Raw genomic sequence first — 23,862 nt, 5'->3', positions numbered from 1 at the left:
GCAAAACCAACATAATGGTTTGACAACATCTGCAAATCGAGTGGAACACAAGGTAAGCAGAGAAAACATGTCTGCAAAGAAAACAAACACACCAAAAAATCAAAATTGCACACAATGAATTCACACACTAATGTAAAAATTAATTACATGAATGATCACATGTAAAAAGTTCATATGGGGCCCATTTTTGGACTCGGGTAATCAATCAACAGAGAATGAAACCGAAGTTTCACCATTGGCATGACGTGTAAGCATCGACTTGATCAAATAGTAGAATAACCGACATAAATGACAATGCCCACATGCCCCCTGCACGAGTGAGTGTTACAAGTCCTGGGTTGAATACCCCATTGTGATAATGGGTGAATGGTAAAGACTCAATTAGAACATCTCACAACGAGATGCGTGAAAATCTTAATCTCATGGCGAGAGAAAGATGCCTCAAGTTCAAATATTTTGACAACTTCAGGTCGGACCGAAATGTCAATAGGCAAAGTTGCAGTAATATTTCCCATATTACCTTCAGACAAGACCTGAATAGGTTTTTGAAGTGGATGCGTTGGGTTATGAGAAGAAAAAGCTTCAAGAGATGAAGGGATCTCACTTAGGCTTGGAATAAACTAGGAACGATGATGGATATCGTTCCAAGGAGTTTCGTCAAGAGACATGACCTTAAAAATACTCTCTTCCTGAGGAATATCTCACTCAAAGGATCTAGAGAATCCCAAGAACCAAGCCAAGGAGATTGTGAATAGGTATCTAGGTACATACTGAGAACAACATGACTATCTGAAGCAATCATAGAAGCTGATAAAATTTCATGATAAGCCTATTCCAAACGAATTAGCAGCATAGCATCATCGAACGGATCAACCTGATCTGAAGAAGGAATGATCCATGGGTCTGTAGAAACAGAGATCATGTTGATCGAGGAAACATGCGGAGGTGGGAGAGAAAAAGTTCCCATTAAATTAGAATCTTTAAAAAGGCCTGCCCCCACACTCTCATATGGAATATAGGTATTTCCCACATATGGGACGTTTCCATTCAAGGCACTAGAAGAGAAAAAGGACAATGGATCAATGGTGACATTTTTTCCTTCATGAGGAAAACAGAGCACCTAGAAAAAAGAGGAAACCACAAAAAACATGGCATGGGTCCAACTCCAACCAAGTAGAAGGTTGTAGTTCAAATTTGCATCTACAACTTCCACTTCTAGCTCGACAATCTTCCCTTCCAAAGTGATGGGCAAACTTGTGAGAATACCATAAGGATGGGAGCCTCTGCCATCAAAGTCCTCCAAGGTGTTTGGGGACTAGTTAACAAGTGGGGAGCCAATAACTTTCCAACATGAAATAGACATGATGCAGGTGGAATAAACTTCATCAATGACAGTCCAATTGATCATCTTTCCTTTTATAATGACTTGAAACAAAAATTCAATCTGATGAGGAAGACGAGGAACATGGTTTGTGAGATCGAAATTAATCAAGTTCGAATCAGTAGGATCGATGCCTTCTATAGCAAAAAAAAATGATTTTCGTTGCATTGGACATATTTGGAGAACGTCCAAAGTAAACATCATCGAAGTTGCTTGGGCTAAATCTTCAACAATACTGTAATGTTGAGCAGTTCTAGCATTCAGATTATAGGATGCCTTTCGAAGCACACCTTTGGGAAGAGATCGGATAACGAATTCATTATTAGGTCTCTCAATATGGAGAGGACCAAAACTAGGTGGAGTGGAAGTAGAAGGTATATCAATGGCTTCTTTTTCCACCGTCTTCTTTTGAGGGGTTTGATAATCTTTTGATCAAATGGAGACAGAGATAGGAAATGAACCCATCATCATGTAAACCTGAGAACCAGATGAGGCAGAGGATTTTGGTTGGTCTACCAACTGAGTCTGCTGAAATGGGAATGGATCTTTCAAAACAGTCGGGGTCCCTTTTAATAAACGACTAACTTTGGCACATCGGGAACAATCCTTGGTATAATGATCTTTCTCACAACTAAGGCAAGGACATTTCAGCTTTCGTTTAGAGGCATCATCAACAGATGACTTAGGAGGATATTGTTTCGAGGTATCAAATTTTTCTTTACCTTTACCCTTCTTCTTACCTTTCAAGGCTTTATCTGTCGTGGTAGACTAAACGAAATTGACCTCGGAGGTTTTACCAAGATTCGATGGGTTTTTCGAAGGATGATTAGAACCAGTATTCAAAATAGATTTTTTCTTTAAAGAAGCTTTGGTGGAAGTTTGGGATACTAATCCAATTATACCATCAACAAGTGGTACATCGAGAGACTTCGAAGATGCTGGATCCGAAGATGGCCTTGGAGCATCATGAAACATTTCATATAGCATGTCGGATTGGGAATAAACCAAATCCAAATACTAGGCACAGGAAATAGCCTGGTCCTTGGTAACACAACCACCCATTGCTATATCTTTAGCGATTTTGTTTATGAATGACTTGGTGAACCATTCAGTTAACAATTCATCAAGGATTTGAAATTTGATGAGGCAATGTCAACATCTCCACTCATGGATGTGATAGGAGATATGTGTCGTGGTATCCTACTTCAGAGATGTGAGAAAATGAGTACCAGTTTCATAACGAACCAACAACTGGAAGTGGGTGAGGAAGGCCATAGCCAAAGAGTTGAAGTCTGCATAGGTACCTCGAGGCAACTTGATGCACCACTTTGCGGCAACACCTATCAAGGTTTGCTAAAAGAGGTGGAGACAAATAGAATCGTCAACGTAGGAATTGGAAGAACACCATAAATGATATGTCATACATGGACCTAAGGGTCGTCTTTATCTTTTCCTTCAAATTTGGGGCAATCACCTAGAATTTTAGTGGGAAATGGAGGCCAATAAGATGAATGAAGAATTGGATCATTAGTAAGCCTTGAGACATCAGGTAGTTCTAGTGTAGCTAAAAATAGCAATTGAGGATTAAAAGGCATATAATGCCTTTGATAATGCCCAGTCTACGGGTTCCAACCTTGTTGGTAACGATTCTGCGCCCAAAGTGGAGGATTTTGACCATAGGGGGTTTGATTTTTCCCCCACTAAGGGGTATCTTAACCATAAGATGGATTTTATCCAGGGTAGTGTTGATATTGACCTATCATAGGCTGTTGATAACCATAAGGGGTATAAACATTATGTGCAGCATATGGATTGTACGGTTGCTGCACCTGTTGACCCTGATAAAGAATTTGTTTGCCCTGTTGCTACAGGGGTTGGCCTTATGTCTGCAAGGTTTGACCCTGTTGATACAAAGGTTGATCTTGTTGCTGCAAAAAATGACCGTGCTGCTACAAGGGTTGGCCTTGCAGATTCAAGGGTTGGTTGGGTTGTTGAAAAAACGTGTTTGTTGTTGCAAAGACTATTGAAACTACTACAAAGGTTGACCTTGATGCTACAAAGGTTTCCCTTGCTGTTGTAAAGGTTGCCCTTGTTGCAGTAACACTTGTTGAACAATTCCTTGAGGGGTTCCCTGCGTGTATTGGTAAGTTCCAAATGGGATTTGACCATATGCATGGGGAATAGAATTTTGACCAAGTTGCACATGAGGACCTTCCTGTGGAATATAAGGTGGACTTTGCAGTGCTAGTGAACCATATGGAACATAAGGTTGTTGATACTGGATATTACCTACCTCGGATGCACCAATGGGATTAGGGATACCAGAAGATTTGGTTGATTTACACCAACCATGTGAGTTTGCGATCCACTCACATGGGTTCCACTTGACAAAAGGGAATATTTGGATCTTCCCCCCCTAGGTTGTGAATGAGGCAGTGGTACATTTTGTCCACCTAAGGAAGGGACTGAGGGACATATAGACGCATGAACTGAAACATTTGGTTGCATAGGAATGGAAGTTTGGAACGACGATAACGATTGTGACGGATAATAGGTCGAATCGGAACTGAGGTAACAAAAGTTTGTACTGGAATTTGGGAGGTCATGTTAGAAATAAACGGACTAGAAGTAGGCATAACATTGATGACCAAATCGGATTTTTGTACAATGAAGAGGCACTGGGAGTCCGTGAAACTAATTGAGCCAAGGTTGTATAATCGTGAGGTGGCATAGGCCCATTGTTTTTATGACATGAATGAGATGGAACTCTTCCTGCATAAGGAAATCCTTCTAGGGGAAACTTATAGTCGAACTCTTCCTTGACACTAGGAGTGTGAGTAGCAGATACTTTCGAAAGACCTCGAGGAGAGGTTGGGATCTCACCTTCTGAAGCCATAGGTGGAAACAATTGGCGAGGAGGAATCTGGGATGGATGAGGAGATAACTCTAGAGGAACACCAGGTTGATCGTATGGACTGTAAGGATGTTGAGGAGATACTACAAAAGCATCATAAAGCGGATTCAGAGGATATATAACAAGACTCTATGGACTCTCAGGGGTTTTCGGATCAAAATCTTGAGATGACAATGAATCTCAAGGTGGTGGACGAGAATCAAGGGGTGGGATGCTTGGAACAATTCCAAGTTCAAAGCCTTGAGCTTCAAGTGACTATGAAAGCTCAAGATTAATTCCTTGCAAAGACCCTTCAGTGTCAGACAATGAAGGGGAATTGTGGGGTGAACTCAATGGTTTGGCCATAGTGACTTTCTTTCTAGAGCAGAAGAAGAGGAGATGATTCGTTGAGGTCTGATTAAAATTAAAATTTAGAAGGAATTTCTCAATGTGAGGCCAAGAAGCAACTGCATAGGTTCAACATTTTATCATTGGCAGTTAATTTTATGACACAAAACAAAAAATAAATCAAAATGACTAATACTAGGCAAGACAGTTTACGAAGTATCTTTGAACCGTTATATACACCTTAGCCAAAGCCAAGGACTTGACATACGACAACCGATCTCCCTGAATGTTGTGGTCAATGTATCACGTTTACAAGGTGACTGGCTCGGTTACCTATGGCTAAAAGATAACAACCTAGTGGGGTCTCCCAATATATACTTGACAATAAGGGGAGCACAAGTCCATGTTAGCATTATCTAATGTAGAAATGTTTGATGAGAGCATCCCTATATACTTACCATACTGAAGTGCCTCCTATATACCCGAAAGTACTCGAGAACCTTCGATATACTTCCATACTAGGACAGGATTTCACCCCCGAGATACACTGCAGGGAGTTAGTGATAGGTGCTACGTTTAAATACACTAGAACTCATCTCTAGCCTAAAACTCTAGATATTTACGTTAGGTGACAAATTCTCCTTAGGTTAATTGAGGTAGATTTTAAGTTTATCTTGAATTAAGTTTCAATTTGATGGCTCAATGATGTCACCTAAATTCCTATAATGCAACTAAATGATAAAAATGAAATATTTTCATTCGATGAAGGCTATACTAATGAAGGAAGAGAGACAATTAAATAATGCATCAAACAAGAAGAATGCATCAAAACACAACTCTTTATCTTCCAATGAAAAATGTAAAAATGAAATCTAATCTTTCATTTTCACTAACAAATGTAATGCCAAAATGCAATCCTATGAGAAACAAAAATCACTTTCCTTTCACTAAGATGCATTAATAATTTCCTTTCACTTTGATTCAACAATGAAAACTAATGTAATGAGCAAAGGAAAATGCAATCTAACACAATGAAAATGAAAATTCCTTTCACTTATGGTTTTGAATGCAAAACGTTCCAAAAATACTTAAATGAAGAAATATTTCACTTTTCTTTCTGAAACAAAGGAATTAAAACAAGTATTCACTTTCAGTCCTACCAAAGAAAACAACTATAATCTATGCTTGACAATGGAGTAAAAGCAATCTTCAAAGCATCAATATGACTCAATACTAATGAAAATAACTTCACATCAATGAACCGAAAGCAACTTGAAAAGGATGTCCTGACTGCAACAAGACTCCTAAATGGAAGCAATCAATCTCAGAAAAGCAGACCAAGCAATGAGTAGAGGGTAACCTAGAGACCCTAGAAACCCTAGAAGGCAATCAAGCTTCGAACACACATTAACAAAGCCAAGAGACAATTGCAATCACACAAGCCTAACAATCAAGACAAATACACTGTAGTTACACTGGAAAATCACTGACAGAGGTCAAAAAATATCTGAAAACAAGAAGAAACCCTAATTTTCTTCTATCCTCTAGGATCAGCATGCCTGTTACAGGAAAAAGGGCGATGAAAGGCAGATCAGCTCAACTGTAATTAAAAACTTAGCGCTGACAATGCTTCTATTGTAGCAGAAAACTCTTTGGGTGAGAAAAATAAGGAAAAAATAAAAAATCTTCAAGACCAAAGCAGACAAAATATCCTCAGACAATAACCAGTGATTACAAATGGCTACAGTGATGCACACAAGCCAAGAAATTTATGGTTGGTCAAACTCATCAGAGAATCTAATTGAAGGAATGGATGGAAAGGATTATAGCTTCCCCAATGGAGTCTCCATTTTGTTGTCCAGGAAAATCCTCTCTGCGGATAGAGACGATCCCACTAGCCCAATGAGTGGGACTAGCAACCTACGTGACAATCTACAGGACACTTTCCTAGATTACAATTAAAAATAGAAGAAGAGGGAGATGGCCTACCTCGTTCTGATGCTATACCACATTCCTTTGTTGAAGACCTTGAATCGCTTGCTCCTCATGTTCAACTCTACTACTCGTGATGTTCAAATACCTTCACAAGAGATCGAAGACACAACAAAGATATGAATACAACAAGCATAATCAATAGTAACCTACTTAACAGATCAAGGAGCATTAATATAAATGATGCATTAACACAAAAATTTATGGAAAGTGAACCAATAGTTGTATATATTAATGAAATAAAGGAGGAAGCATACAACCAAGCCTTGATGTCAATAAGCTCTCCTTGAGTGAATGTCCAAGTCCAAGCTCAAGCTCTCCAAGCACTCCTTCTCCAAGCCAAATGAGTAGCATGTAAGCACAATCTTAGAATAAGGGTGCAAATACTCAAAGACCAACCATTTGGGAATGGGAAAAGATGAATATATAGGTAGGGAAAGGGAATTAGGAACTCTCAAAAGATAGGATAAGGTCCTCATCTCGAGGTAGCTCATAGGGATAAGACCAAAGGGCCATGTTGGGAAAAATCGACCTCATCCATGCCGAACAACTTCCAGCTCGTCGTTCTGGAAGCCTCTAGATCATGAAGCTTCTTTCCCTCTTTGGAAAAACTTGCCTTCTAGGGATCAACACGAGTATCCGAGTAAAAATCATGCTGGCAACATTAGGTCAATATGATGCAACTCTCCATCAGCTTTAGTTGTTAATGTCAGGGTCGCGTTGGTCCTAAAATTAGGGTTTAGAGCTTACTTATTCAGTGAAGGCTCAATGCATGTTTCCATTAGTGTTTCAGGGAGGATCTGAGGCTACATATAAATATGGGTACACTGCATGATTGCCATGTTTTGGGCACTTCGGCATATGACATAGGGAAGTGCAGGAGGCGTGACAAAATATTGTTTAACAAATGAAACTATTCTCTTTTCTATAGACAGGGCTTCTTTCATGTTTTCTACTAAAGTAGCCTTATTAGCTCTATCCACAAAAATAGCTATATTGGAAGGAAGATAATAAATATACCACTTGATCTGGACATCAACACCAAGGCTTGATGTGGCTGGGATTTGTTTAACAATTTATTGAATCTAGAATTGAAATTTTTGATCTTTTTTCTTGTCTTAGCTTTTAAATTATAAAGATCATTAATAAGGGATGCAATTGTGCGGTCATCACCAAATTTAGCTAAGAATTGTTCTTCAAACATGTCTCAATTAGTAATAGACCATGGTGGTAATGAAAAATAACATGAACCTACTTATCCTTGGAAGGTGTAGGGAAATAATCTTACTACTCAGTCTTCTTCAGATACCCCATTAAGATTAATGGCTAACATATAACTATGGAGATGCTCTTCAGCAGGTAATCCGTCATCAGGATTAAATTTCGGTAGCCATTGTTGAGGATGCTTAGGTAGATCACAGAGAGGTGCTACCATTTGCACAGCTCCAGCATTGGTCCATGGTCTGACTGGTGGTGGTGGTTGCGGTTGTTGCTGTTGTCTTCCTACCATTATTTGATTTTGGGAGGAAGTGGATATTGAGGATGATTGTGTGGAAGAAGAGGTAGGTTTGGTACTGGGGTTGGATGAACTAGCACCAGTACCTTGAGAAGAATAGGTATTAACAGGAATGAATGGAGGGAATGAAGGTGTTTGGGGAGGAGAATTTAACAAAACCTCACTAGTTGATGTATGTGACTCTTATTTCTTTGTCTTCTTTTGGAAAGAAGGAAGAGGAAACTCAAACGGAGGAACCCCAAGCTTATCACTTTGAGAATAAGTTAGAATCTGAGTAGGTTGCAAAATAGAAGTAATACTTCCTTCAAAAGCTTCAGATGGCATAGGATTTTCTGTTGAAATAGATATTTCTCCCAATTTCTTTATTAAAGTTTGGACCTCATGGGATTCAGGATTATAATCTAAAGAAGTTACTTCAAGAAATGTACTAAGAGATTTTTGAGGTGATTGCTCAACTTCTGATCTAGAAATAGGAGTTTTGGATGAAGATCTAGAAGTTGGAGGTGATCTTGAGGGGGAGTGACTCTTGGAATGGCTTGTTAATTTAGATTAAGTTCACTTTGCCATTCAGAGTCAATGGCCCTCATTCTAGTGCCAAAATGTTGAAGCCTCAAAGATCCCTACAACAAAATGGGGGAAAACCACCAAGTTGGGGACTTGAATACCGTCCCTATCCATTTAGAATAGTGGCTCTGACTGGATATAATGGGACCAATTTCCCAATAAAATTATGATAGGATGGATAGAGTGTTGATGACCAAAAACTAAGCGATAGATGAGGTGGTTTTCAACTAGAAAACATGTATATTTAACCTATCTAAGTATTACCCAGGATTTTACTTATGTTTATGTGATCTAGAATAATTATCCTTAGTGTATGATAATGGAGATTGATCAAACACTTGCAGAAATGAAAAGATTTTAAAATAATTATTTTGATTAAATAGTTAATCAAAATCATGAATGAAACACATATCACATTAAATAACGTTTAAACATTACTCATATATGTATTAAGGATAACAGTTCTAGCATTTTCAGAAGTGAATGAATACAGAACTGCATTAAAAGAGATACATATGACAAACAATACAAAGAGAAATAGTTATCAATTCATAAACAAATCAATATACAACGATAAAAGTACATAACACATATGACTGTGCTCATGAAGTAAATAGCTCCAGTCCAGTCTTTTTCATTAAGATGGTTCCAAAAGTACAAAAGTGAAACCTTCCAAAGCCCTCTTCACAAAACTTCAGGACTCTGATCCAATCATTCTACTAAGACAAACTTCAAAAGTACAAAAGTGCAAGATTTCAAAACATTTCTTTATAAAATTGGGGACCTTTCTTCATAGACCTAAAAGGGTTTATATAATAAAAATAAAGTACAAAAATAGATATTAAATGAAATTTCTGAGGAGGTTAAAACAAATCTTCTTAAAATAAGTGACAAAAATACAGAAATAGAAATTGTTGTAATGATGAGCCCAAGAATGTAATGGTGTCTATTCATTCATTCGTTGTCTGACCTCGTAAATATCCATCATTGGCTTGATTTCAGGAGGCTGACATATCCTCATGAGTATTTGTCCTGTTTACACTGCATCTGAAAGAGTAGGAAGCATATGGGTGGATGAGTCAGGGAGGAAGCGTAGCATTAGCCACTAACTATGTAGCTTCACCAGATATTTCCATTATACTTCTCATTCTAGTTTGGTCAGCTATTTCATTTCCTCTTCCCTCGCTTTTGAAGTTTCTTGCCATTGTCTTTACAGAACTTTGATATTGGGGACACTCCCAGGTGGGAATTCTTGTATCAAGTTAGCATTGTGCAAATTATCATTGATGGTTTCAATGGTATTATTTGCAACCTCGGTTGCTCTGGAAATTACTATTTCTGCCTACTTTAGGCGAATATCCCAATCAGTAAAGAGGATTTCCTTATGTGATTACTCTATTCTGGGAAGATCTGTTGCTTTTCTCTCTGGAGTATCCTGCCATGTTATGTATCTTGAGATTTTATCATCAATCTCATTGAAAGTCACCCTCACATCGCATGCTTGATTCATGAGTGAATCACTTGTCTTACACATTGGATTGAGTATAGACATCTTTTGACAGAATGTTGCTTGTTGCATTGATAACAAAGTGTTGAGCTCTAGTGCTTCTTTTATAAAATCCTCAACCTTAGGATTATCTTTCAACTAATCAAGTGAAAATTATAGGTGTTGTATTTGGATATCCTTAGCACTTGTCTTTTCCTGATACTGGAGCTTTAATTGGTCGAAACTCTCTTGTAATTGGGACATTTGTGTTTTCATTTGATGAATGACATTTTGTCTTTCTTCTGCCAATTGTTTCTCTAGCTGTTGGATTCTCTCTTCTTTCTCTTTGACCAGTTGTCTGACCTTAGCTGCCTTGTCAATAGTAGTAGATTTATAAGCACTTGCAAACTATGACAATTTTGTCAAATTCTCAGAAGGACTTATGGGAATATCCTTCCATACTACATCCATAGGTTCATTGCTAGGAATTATTGTTGATGCCGGTTTTTTTCTCCTCCTTTTCCTTTGTCTTTTTAGCACAGCTCGATGTTTGGGACTATAAAAGACATCAAGAGGAGGGATTTCTTCCACCATGAGGATGATTTCAGATGAAGGGGAGGTCAGGATGATCTCAACTTCATCTGTAGTGACAACTTTATCATTAGCCCTTTCAGAAAGCGATCACTATCCAGTGTTTTGGGGTGCGTTGAATCTTTTTTCCATCTCAACATTTTACGTTCCTTGTTATCCTAGAAGTTGTTGGTCAAACTGTTTCCATGCTTCATCCAGCTGATTCTTGAAAGGAGATTCATCTGTATGCACTTATGTGGATACATCTTCCACTTCAATCTCCTTGGGGAATTTTTCTGATTTCTTTTTAGTATCCTTTTCTGAATTCTTCTCTGGGTTGTGCTCTGATTTTCTCTTTGAGTTGTGCTCTGAGCCATGTTCTGAATTATGCTATGAGCTATGTTCTGAGCCTTGTATTGATTTATGCCCTGAATTCTGCTGGAAAACATGTTCTAATTTCTACTCTGAATTCCGAGCCCTTTTCTGAATCTTGGTTTGAGCCCCACTCCTCTTGAAAAATTGTTTGAGGGATCGTCAATAGATCCAAAGGGAAATTTTGTAGTATTTTCCTCATGTACTGGTGGAATTTGGCTAGCCTTTATGGATCCAGTTTTAAAGTAGCCAAATGTTGCACTTGTGGAAACATTTCAACAGACTCAAACAAGTCATCATTATCGTCATCTTCATGACTGCACTGTCTAATTTTCACTTGGGTAGTGACTTATTGTGAAACTTTATTACGGTCAAAATGTCTGCCAGGAATGGTGTCAAGTTTCAAGCATGTAATATGATTGATTTCAAGTGCAACATGCTTTAAATAGTGTAGTGTGTTAGCGCTTGGAATTCACCTAGGCTGAGATAGACAAACTCTCAAGGCTACATCAAACCATTTCACCTCGTAGCTAGCCCTACGAGGTATGAGAAGGCTCTCTCGAGTCAGATTCGGTAGATCTTTCAATATGATAAGCTGACCAATTAGGATCAAAGATATTAGGCTAGTAAACTGATTAGGAAGGTTGATTTGAAGTTTTTGGGGGTTTTTAATGACGGGTTTTTTTCTGGGCTGCATGGGCAAAATCACAGTTCGAACAGAGAAATATAATGACTACATAGATTATTAACTGAGGCAAGGTAGGCAAGCAATTTAACACCAAATCTAGATTTTTAAATGGGATGGCAAGACTGGTGAGGAGCTAAGGAGGGCAAATAATACTTTGAATCCTCCTTAAACAGAAGAAAACATTGAACGTGAGCAAATTTATAGGAGGAGCATACAATACTATGAATTCCTTCCTAAACACTTCATTTGCTCAACTAGAAATGATCATGAAATGAATTGAAACATAACGGTTTACATATGTAACAGAGGAAAAACTAATGTTAAATTGACATACCACATGAATCTCAGAAAACAGAGCTGTGAAATTCCATTAAATTCTCTGCCAAAAACTGTACAATGAAAAGCTCTGTTCCAGCACTCAGCACTCAGAAAACTCTCCTCCCCCTCTCCTCTCGCTCAAAATGAATTTTTATTATATTACATGAAACGCTGCCCAAAAACAGGGGCGCAGTTTAGCTAACATTACAAAATTTAACCAAAAAAAACGTTACATCTATCCTAAACATGGTATAACGTTTCTTGGAATCTTTTATTAATTGGCCAATTAAGAGAAAATCTGGAGCGCAGATCTCCATAGGACCAAGATTGGAATCAAATCGCGTTTTCTGGCTGTAATGGATAGTCTTAACTCCGCCACGTTGCATAACCTTCAAGCTAATAATCCACCGTTTCAGCTTATCGTGACAACTGAACTAAGAGAGGTCGCGTGGTTGCAATCAGCGTTTAATTCAGATTTATACTGTGCCACTTCATCGATGACACATCCGACCACATGCTATATGGTAGCATCGGCAATAGCTTACAGTCCGTCTTCTAAGAGCCACATCGCCCACAAAATCTCCAAAGGATCAATCGCTGGCAGAAATCATGGAACGGAATTGCGTCTATCTCAGGCTCCCCGTGATCTGAAACTCATCACCTGTTTACATTGAAAGTGATTTTCTTGGTATAGAGTTGTGCAGAGGAGGGGCACTACGTTGTATCATAATCGTGTGGCATAGATGAGGGCAGAAAACTGCGTTGACTCCCGTACAATGAAAATACAAATACATAAGAGACAGATACATGCCTCTTCTAGGCCATATGTTTGAAGAAAGCACTCCAGGAAAAGTCTCAACATCTCCGTATCAAGGTAAGGCAGCAAAATAAAATCTCATCCCACTTGATCTCCAATAGACACTTCAGCGAAGAAAATTTTGTACAGAATGTTTACTACCCTAACAGTTGCACCTGGAGCAAAGAACTAGAATTTGAAGCTCCCATACATCTTGATATACCAACAGACATGTTTAAGCTAGGAAGCAAATGCAACCCTTTTTGGGAAGGGAGAATGTCGCACAAAGCATCCATTTCCCAGGTGCAACCAGTCGGACACGATGCATCTCTACAGCTGTTGGAGTTTCACCAAGAGCTCTCCCTATACGCTCAAGAAATTCTGATTCTGGTTCAGAAGCCTTGGAGAATCCATATACATGAATTGTTGGCAATGGTAGGTGCATATCCTGATGTTTCTCTCTAAACATGCCTCTGAATGCATCAAGATACTCAACAGCATCATTAGGCAAATTCATGACCACTGGTGTAACAAAGGCAGGATTCTCACGTCCAAGTATTTCTTTAATGAATTCCCTTCCATCCTTGGTAAAGACCTCAACTTTCCCCTGAAGCTTATTACATGCAATATTCTTCAATTGATATTTCACAGCAAATAGATTCAAATCATTTGCATACACTCTGTTTACTTTCTTAGCAGTAGCAATGGCCAAGGGACCAACACCAGAGAAGACATCACAAACATTATCACCACGTTTAAAATTATTAATAAGTCGTTGCCTTTCTGTTCCAAGCCTTGAATTCCAATGCACAATAGCAAGATCAACTTGAAAACGAATTCCATTTTCAACTACAGTTGTCACAAGAGAGTGATTCCCTGCTAAAACCTCGAGTTGCATTGTTCTATAATCATTCTGAATCGCATCAATCTTGTTGACAACAATTTGTACCTTTGGCCTATTTTTGTCAAAAACTACCTGTGCAATCAGATGACGATATGGAAGATGCTCAGTTCTCAAGTTCAAGTGCGCAATATGACCTACAAGTTCATAAGAAGACGGGACAACCAATCCTTTTGGTAACAACTCCTCTAAGACCTCATCCATTCGCCAATAGTCATAAAACAAAGTTAACTTGCACTGAACAAGCTCATACTTTATTTTTCTGCTTTGATTAGTATCCTTTCTCAGTAAAACCTTCTAATCCACTCTTCAATTCTTTGTTGAATAAAGAACTTATTCAACAAACTTGTAATTAGAACTTATTCCATCTGATAATTTGTTTGCCCACTTGTAAAGAATAAACTTTGCCTAATACTTCCAGATGAGCCTGCAGTTGACTTTGAGATCGTATCAGATGGAGTATGTTAGGCAGGGACAACCTTTTTTGATCGTTGATAATACTGAGATGTTGACATTTCAGGTCGGACCTAAGGAGGAGCCGGAGCTTCACATATGCATAACGGCATTCCACATTTGCATTCAACTGTCTGAGAAATGCTCAAGTTTCCTCCCACATAAGAGCTTTTTCTGATTTTGATAGTGAAATGACTTCATTCAAATCAACTCTGGATAATTTATCAGTGGATGCATCAATGCCATCAGAAACTGTTGCATCATCGTCATCTGAGGCCATTTTATCAATGCCATAGGAGTTGGTTTGTGTATTTGCTGAAGATGACTGTGTAAAATTGTTGAAGCAATCATGGCATACTCTAACAGCAAAATGTATTCCGAACTGTGGCAACGGAATTTGCTTTGATGAACAATGGTGTTTCAGCTGATTCATTGCAAGCTCATCTTGTAGAACACATCTGTCAGCTGTTATCTTAGCATCAAAAGCTTGTATGAAAGCGGCATTAGATAACGTGTTTCCAGTGAGACTTCTCCAAAAGCTTTTTTTTTTTTTTTGCCTCTAATTGCTGATGATGTTTCAAATTGTGCTTGTGCAGGGATAGGAGCGTTGAAGTTTGCTGCTGCCTTTTGAAGAGCTAGAGAATAAATTACATAATCCAGAGCTGGAGCATAAATTACATAATTTAAAACAACACATTAATGATTTCTTCTTCAAAACAGGGTTTTGAAGAAGAATCAATCTCTGATATGAGACGGAGTCTAACATTGGCTCCACTTGGGATGGCAGCTGCAGCTTCCTGGAGGTGCCAAGAACCGCAGAACTTTGGGAGAGCAGACAGTGCCTCCATCCATTGGGCAATGGAGTCATCATCAACACAACTCTTGACTTATTTTCAAACTGAAACTGAACTCAAACAATCTTCAAGCAAACCAAAACAAGATGCTGCCCTTATGGTTGTTTATTTATTTACAAAACCTACTCTAATCTGCTGTACAAACAATAGATCAGGTAATGCTAAAATGCCATATTAACCATTCAAGTAAACCTGATAATGAAGCCGCTTGAGAATGCTGCCATGAAGTCACAGATGCAGTTGCTGGCAGCCTTTCATGCACATATTGATCCTGGTCATAGAGAAGACAGCCTGATCTGTCAATCAAACTGAAAAATGTGTCCATGTATGCCGCAATAGGATCACGGACACCAGACTCTGTTGGCTGCCCCAACTCTGCAACACATACTTCCAGCTGCACATTGTCAATGTATACCTCTATAGGCAAGTCTGTTATTGCTTGTTGTGAAGGAAGGAGGATTTCCAAGAACTTTTTAGGGTCTTGGAAATCATAAGACTGGATCTGCTCATCTAAATCTTGAATCTCCTTCTCGATTCTTTCAACGAGTAACTCACAGACGCTAGGATGATAATTCGGAGATTTCAAACATTGAAGGAAAAAACTTAAAACTTCTTCATTAATTTCAATATCCACTAAGCATTCTCTAAATTCATTTAGAGCTTCACAAAGTGCAGGGTTTGCCACATACCCTACCATTGCATGAACATATCAACAGGCACTGGAATGTCTGGATCGAGTTGGAGTCGCCAGGTGAATGATTCAGCCTGCATATGTATCTGACTGCTGTCCACCATCAGCATCAGATCTGACATTTGATTGCATGTACCGGGACAAAACAATCAACAAGTTGAATGTTCTTCCCCTTAGCGCTTGGAATTCACCTAGGCTGAGATAGACAAACTCTCAAGGCTACATCAAACCATTTCACCTCGTAGCTAGCCCTACGAGGTATGAGAAGGCTCTCTCGGGTCAGATTTGATAGATCTTTCAATATGATTAGGCTAACCAATTAAGAATAAAGATTTTAGGCTAGTAAATTGATAGGGGGTTGGATCGGTTGCTGTACTGCCGCCTCTTGTCCTCGTGGCTCCCGCTGTTTTATCCTATATTGGGGCTGCTGTTGTTGACCTCTGAAATTTGGGTTTCGAACTTGAGGTTCCGGTTTGCCAAGATTAAGATTTTGGAATGCCTTTTTCATCTCTTCCACTGTCCGAAGAACTTGAGAAGTGGATGCTGCCTCTTCTTTGATTGTGACCTTCTTTTCCGCTTTCATCCTTGCCCTTTTGTCATTCAAATTAGCCTCCACACTGACTGCAATTTTCTGCATTTCCTCCAAAGTAGGAGGATCTCGGTCCCGTAGTGAGTAGGCCATCTCCGGATCAAAACCATCCGGGAACTTAAGCAATGCAGACTTTCTTGATGGTTTCAAATCATCGGGTATAGCATTATACACTGAATTAAATCTGATTATATAATCTTGAACCGACTCACCCGGATTTCGCTTGAGGTTGTTGTACTCGGCATTGATTTGTAGCGGGTCTTTTCTGATTTCCCATCGGTCCAAGAATTGATCTTCCAGTGCTTGCAAGGTGGTGATGCTGTTAGCTGCCAACCCTCTGAACCATTTTCTTACTTCTCCGGCAAATGTTTGCACGAACAACCGCATGGTAACATCTTCTTCATCTAACTCATATAGATCAAAGAAAGTGGACATTTTATCGATATGTTGCTGTGCTGTAATACTCTGTGGAGTGCCATCGAACATGGGAATTTTGCTTTGGTAATCAGCCGGCATATCATGAAGATTAGCAGGCAATACAAGTGGGGCAAACCGGGCTGCCATTGCTCTAGGCGGGGGAGGTGGAGGAGTAGGATGTGTTTGAGGAGGGGGAGGTGGGAGTATAATAACAGGGGCTGTAACAATAGGGAGAGAAGTTTGTGGAGTTGGGGGAGTCAGAGGAGTAGGAGAAGAAGGCGGAGAACCAGCTGCGGATTCGGGATATGTGATTATAGGTGAAACTGAAACATAAGGAGGATAAGCTTGCTCGTGTGCCGTGATAGTGGATCCGATATGTCCAGAGATATTTTCAAGGAAATCAGCAAGAGTGGTAGCTTGTATCTGTGTCTGAAGATGTCTTAAGATGAAATGTTCAACCTCCACATTATGTCTTTCAAATTCAATAGCAGCTGCAAAATTAGGATCAAGGACTAAAGAATCGAGTGCACTTTCAGACTTAGCTTTAAACAGCGATAACTCAAAACTTTCATCAAAGTCTAAATCTTCAAGATAATCAAAAATAGCTGGGCATGAATTAGATCTGACAATTGGTCTTGGATCAGTAGCCAGCTTGTTTTTGCAAATAGACTAGGAAAGGAAAAACCACTCAGCCGTATGAAAACTCTTAGCCTATCATCCAAAGCTTAGAGTCCATAATGATACTGGGACAAAAATGTCAATGAAGCGAGGGTTTCAAAAGCTCACGGAGATTGACTGAAGCAGCGTTTATCTACTAACGCTGATGTAAAACAAGAGCGTTTTCGAAGGCTTCTGGCGTAACTTCAGGCTCCGTCTAAGACTTAAGAAATCACACTACAATGAGCAATTTACAAATTTGGTTCTCCCCAGTATGGTCGCCAATATGTTAGCGCTTGGAATTCACCTAGGCTGAGATAGACAAACTCTCAAGGCTACATCAAACCATTTCACCTCGTAGCTAGCCCTACGAGGTATGAGAAGGCTCTCTCGGGTTAGATTCGGTAGATCTTTCAATATGATAAGCTGACCAATTAGGATCAAAGATATTAGGCTAGTAAACTGATTAGGAAGGTTGATTTGAAGTTTTTGGGGGTTTTTAATGACGGGTTTTTTTCTGGGCTGCATGGGCAAAATCACAGTTCGAATAGAGAAATATAATGACTACATAGATTATTAACTGAGGCAAGGTAGGCAAGCAATTTAACACCAAATCTAGATTTTTAAATGGGATGGCAAGACTGGTGAGGAGCTAAGGAGGGCAAATAATACTTTGAATCCTCCTTAAACAGAAGAAAGCATTGAACGTGAGCAAATTTATAGGAGGAGCATACAATACTATGAATTCCTTCCTAAACACTTCATTTGCTCAACTAGAAATGATCATGAAATGAATTGAAACATAACGGTTTACATATGTAACAGAGGAAAAACTAATGTTAAATTGACATACCACATGAATCTCAGCAAACAGAGCTGTGAAATTCCATTAAATTCTCTGCCAAAAACTGTACAATGAAAAGCTCTGTTCCAGCACTCAGCACTCAGAAAACTCTCCTCCCCCTCTCCTCTCGCTCAAAATGAATTTTTATTATATTACATGAAACGCTGCCCAAAAACAGGGGCGCAGTTTAGCTAACATTACAAAATTTAACCAAAAAAAACGTTACATCTATCCTAAACATGGTATAACGTTTCTTGGAATCTTTTATTAATTGGCCAATTAAGAGAAAATCTGGAGCGCAGATCTCCATAGGACCAAGATTGGAATCAAATCGCGTTTTCTGGCTGTAATGGATAGTCTTAACTCCGCCACGTTGCATAACCTTCAAGCTAATAATCCACCGTTTCAGCTTATCGTGACAACTGAACTAAGAGAGGTCGCGTGGTTGCAATCAGCGTTTAATTCAGATTTATACTGTGCCACTTCATCGATGACACATCCGACCACATGCTATATGGTAGCATCGGCAATAGCTTACAGTCCGTCTTCTAAGAGCCACATCGCCCACAAAATCTCCAAAGGATCAATCGCTGGCAGAAATCATGGAACGGAATTGCATCTGTCTCAGGCTCCCCGTGATCTGAAACTCATCACCTGTTTACATTGAAAGTGATTTTCTTGGTATAGAGCTGTGCAGAGGAGGGGCACTATGTTGTATCATAATCGTGTGGCATAGATGAGGGCAGAAAACTGCGTTGACTCCCGTACAATGAAAATACAAATACATAAGAGACAGATACATGCCTCTTCTAGGCCATATGTTTGAAGAAAGCACTCCAGGAAAAGTCTCAACATCTCCGTATCAAGGTAAGGCAGCAAAATAAAATCTCATCCCACTTGATCTCCAATAGACACTTCAGCGAAGAAAATTTTGTACAGAATGTTTACTACCCTAACAGTTGCACCTGGAGCAAAGAACTAGAATTTGAAGCTCCCATACATCTTGATATACCAACAGACATGTTTAAGCTAGGAAGCAAATGCAACCCTTTTTGGGAAGGGAGAATGTCGCACAAAGCATCCATTTCCCAGGTGCAACCAGTCGGACACGATGCATATCTACAGCTGTTGGAGTTTCACCAAGAGCTCTCCCTATACGCTCAAGAAATTCTGATTCTGGTTCAGAAGCCTTGGAGAATCCATATACATGAATTGTTGGCAATGGTAGGTGCATATCCTGATGTTTCTCTCTAAACATGCCTCTGAATGCATCAAGATACTCAACAGCATCATTAGGCAAATTCATGACCACTGGTGTAACAAAGGCAGGATTCTCACGTCCAAGTATTTCTTTAATGAATTCCCTTCCATCCTTGGTAAAGACCTCAACTTTCCCCTGAAGCTTATTACATGCAATATTCTTCAATTGATATTTCACAGCAAATAGATTCAAATCATTTGCATACACTCTGTTTACTTTCTTAGCAGTAGCAATGGCCAAGGGACCAACACCAGAGAAGACATCACAAACATTATCACCACGTTTAAAATTATTAATAAGTCGTTGCCTTTCTGTTCCAAGCCTAGAATTCCAATGCACAGTAGCAAGATCAACTTGAAAACGAATTCCATTTTCAACTACAGTTGTCACAAGAGAGTGATTCCCTGCTAAAACCTCGAGTTGCATTGTTCTATAATCATTCTGAATCGCATCAATCTTGTTGACAACAATTTGTACCTTTGGCCTATTTTTGTCAAAAACTACCTGTGCAATCAGATGACGATATGGAAGATGCTCAGTTCTCAAGTTCAAGTGCGCAATATGACCTACAAGTTCATAAGAAGACGGGACAACCAATCCTTTTGGTAACAACTCCTCTAAGACCTCATCCATTCGCCAATAGTCATAAAACAAAGTTAACTTGCACTAAACAAGCTCATACTTTATTTTTCTTCTTTGATTAGTATCCTTTCTCAGTAAAACCTTCTAATCCACTCTTCAATTCTTTGTTGAATAAAGAACTTATTCAACAAACTTGTAATCAGAACTTATTCCATCTGATAATTTGTTTGCCCACTTGTAAAGAATAAACTTTGCCTAATACTTCTAGATGAGCCTGCAGTTGACTTTGAGATCGTATCAGATGGAGTATGTTAGGCAGGGACAACCTTTTTTGATCGCTGATAATACTGAGATGTTGACATTTCAGGCCGGACCTGAGGAGGAGCCGGAGCTTCACATATGCATAACGGCATTCCACATTTGCATTCAACTGTCTGAGAAATGCTCAAGTTTCCTCCCACATAAGAGCTTTTTCTGATTTTGATAGTGAAATGACTTCATTCAAATCAACTCTGGATAATTTATCAGTGGATGCATCAATGCCATCAGAAACTGTTGCATCATCGTCATCTGAGGCCATTTTATCAATGCCATAGGAGTTGGTTTGTGTATTTGCTGAAGATGACTGTGTAAAATTGTTGAAGCAGTCATGGCATACTCTAACAGCAGAATGTATTCCGAACTGTGGCAACGGAATTTGCTTTGATGAACAATGGTGTTTCAGCTGATTCATTGCAAGCTCATCTTGTAGAACACATCTGTCAGCTATTATCTTAGCATCAAAAGCTTGTATGAAAGCGGCATTAGATAACGTGTTTCCAGTGAGACTTCTCCAAAAGCTTCTTTTTTTTTTTGCCTCTGATTGCTGATGATGTTTCAAATTGTGCTTGTGCAGGGATAGGAGCGTTGAAGTTTGCTGCTGCCTTTTGAAGAGCTAGAGAATAAATTACATAATCCAGAGCTGGAGCATAAATTACATAATTTAAAACAACACATTAATGATTTCTTCTTCAAAACAGGGTTTTGAAGAAGAATCAATCTCTGATATGAGACGGAGTCTAACATAGTGCATAAACACTGCATTGGAGGGGAAAGGAAGGCCAAAGAGACTTCTTAGATTCATTCAGGGTCTAGGTTATCCCATCTCCTACAGTTTGATAGGAAATCTCCCTAGAAAGTACTTTATTTGGGACATATAATGGGAGGATATGGGGAGGTGCTAGGCTTCCAGAGACTCAAACATAAGTAAAAATATCTTCTCCAAACCACCTACCTATTGGTATGAAATCAATTTTGGCCTCATCGGATAATCTTGGGGCCCTTTTGTCAAAAACGGCTTAGTGGATGGGTAGCATAACTCCTTGGAAAATATTATAGAAATGGGTCTGGAAATTGGATTCCCATGGGATTTTATGGTACATATGGATGGGGAGTGGGATCTTGAATGGTCCATTTCCACCCCATGGTTTGGAAACTAATAGTGAAATGGACTGCATCCATAATGTAGGCACTCATGAAAAATGGTGGGACTACTCTGGTGATGGCATACCGGTGTTGAATAAATTCTCGGATTTGGAAGGAATTATTATTAGACAAAATAGTTCCCCAATCCATTATAAAAGAATTAACTAATGCATCAATTAAGCGAACCCACTCAACAGATAACTTAGTTGTATTGGCATGCCCAAACAATCTATATACCATAGCTACAATGTAAGAATGGGGAGTAGCGAGAGACGATATATAATACATATCTGATTTCTCATGCTTTTGTTTGCTCAGGTTGGACCTCCAATGCTTGATTGGGTCTAATGGTACATCGTTTTCTCTTGCAACTTGCTTGAGAAAGGCGTTGTCATACACCTTCTGTGGGTCTGGTATATGATACACTCTCTTCAAGTCTTCAGCTGTGAAGGACCCGATAACTATTTTGCTTGAAATATGGAATGTTCGATCGGAAATGTTCATATTTTCAATTATTCATTTTACCATATTAGTGTAAGGAAGAATCTTGGGTCTAGCAGAAATTCTGTAAAGAAAAGAGTTTGCAGCTTCAAAGTGGGAGGCTTCAGAAGAGGTAGTAGTGTCAGTTGTTGCTACTCTTTGAATTATCTTAGGACCCTCGCTTTCTAGCAATTGGTACATGGATTCCCATATGGAGATTCCGTTTTCGATTGTGCATGCAGTATCTGAGAAAAGTGGGGGCATTTATGTTACATCAGAAGAAAAATCTTGTGAGGCCTCTATGGTTTTATTTCCTTTCTTCGGCTTAGACATCCTATTACACAACTCTTTCTTGGGGTAAAACTACAAATTGGAAATACAGAGGAATGAAGAACAATAGGTGTGAAATTTGGAATCGTTTAAACATACAAGGCTTGAAATGATTGGAAGGAAAGTTTAAATGTGAATCAATCTATACAGGCCATCAAATCACCTTGGGCTTTTAAATCATAAATACGGCTAGAATTCTTTAATAACCAAAATCATGGCTTTCGCTTGGTTATTTATTATCTCATTAATATATCGCATCGCAAAAATATTTTCAAACGATATATAAAATATGTTTCCATCTGCTCTGCCTATATGCGATAACGATATCACTATATCAGTTCATTAGGTATGGAAGATGTGCGATGCGATGATCGCAATATCGCAATCAGAGTTTTCGAGAGTAGAGGAGAATAGATATAGCCAAAGGCTTTGTGCGATTGCGAAATAGTGAGAAATGACGTGGTGTTATAGCGAGCCCCAACGAATTATTAACAAGTGCGACTTTTTTGTTCTAGTTATTCAGTCTTTTGATTTTCTTAAAGCGCACCTTTTAAGAAATATCTTTATCGCAATTAGAGGGATCATAAGTGAAACAAGCATGGAATCTTTTGATAATCTTCAATTTAACTGGACGCGAGATGTTTATAAATTGTGTTCATTGTTTTATCGGCTCCAATTAGCTTATTGCATTTTGCAATGGGAATGTTCCTCGACCTTTTGATATATCATTTTCGTTATAAGATTGCGATGCGAGAAAGTTCTGACGTAAAGTAATTTGTCAATACTTAACCCTTTTAAGAAATAGATATGCTTGGTTATCGGGGGATATCCTTTATCGTCCTTCAAGTTTTGAAAGGGTAAAAAACAAAGCATTGTTCTTTGAGACTTTGTGATATGCGATATGTTGAGATTTTCTTCAAGGTAGGATTTATTCAAGTTGATTGGGCCTAAATGATTTTGGATTTGTTTATTCAAACAAATCAAATTTGTTCTTTTAAAAACCCTAAACTATGCTATTTTCCTATGTTTTTAAATTTTTAAGGGTCCACATTTATTTATATAATAATTTCCTAACATATTTATATATAAATAAATGGGGGGTTGTTGCACAGCCCAACACCTTCTAAAGTTGTTCCAAGGATGAAATGATGCTTGTGATCCTACAAAATAACTTACTTCAGCAATTTAACCCAATCCTACAACAAGAAATCATCAATACTAAATGCAAAAATAGAAAAAAACAAGAACAAGAGATGCATGTGAAAAAGAAGTGAAAGGAAGAAAAGTAAACGATACAAAAGGGCTATGAGGCTCTGGGGATAGCCAAAACCAAGGAAGCTCAGAGTCCTATGAAGGAGACCAAGATTTAGATATTGAACATGGTACCAACATTCATTATTTCCATCAATACAATT

At 38.8% G+C, this 23,862-nt stretch overlaps 4 pseudogenes; all 4 read right to left on the bottom strand.

Moving 5' to 3' along the window:
* Nucleotides 1-12,945: 12,945 nt before the first annotated feature.
* Nucleotides 12,946-14,122, bottom strand: LOC149210317 (tRNA (guanine(37)-N(1))-methyltransferase 1 pseudogene; annotated as a pseudogene).
* Nucleotides 14,123-14,184: 62 nt separating this feature from the next.
* On the bottom strand, nt 14,185-14,711 carry LOC149210316 (uncharacterized; annotated as a pseudogene).
* A 4,412-nt stretch (nt 14,712-19,123) lies between these two features.
* Nucleotides 19,124-20,281, bottom strand: LOC149210315 (tRNA (guanine(37)-N(1))-methyltransferase 1 pseudogene; annotated as a pseudogene).
* Nucleotides 20,282-20,379: 98 nt separating this feature from the next.
* On the bottom strand, nt 20,380-20,906 carry LOC149210314 (uncharacterized; annotated as a pseudogene).
* Nucleotides 20,907-23,862: the final 2,956 nt, after the last annotated feature.

The sequence above is a fragment of the Pinus tabuliformis genome, chromosome 1_2 (genome assembly GCF_031772625.1).
Source record: "Pinus tabuliformis cultivar Carrire ecotype Pingquan chromosome 1_2, CPIR1, whole genome shotgun sequence".
Lineage (NCBI taxonomy): Eukaryota > Viridiplantae > Streptophyta > Pinopsida > Pinales > Pinaceae > Pinus > Pinus tabuliformis.
The sequence above is the reverse complement of the archived record's forward strand: the minus strand, read 5'-3'. Positions and strand labels throughout refer to the sequence as shown.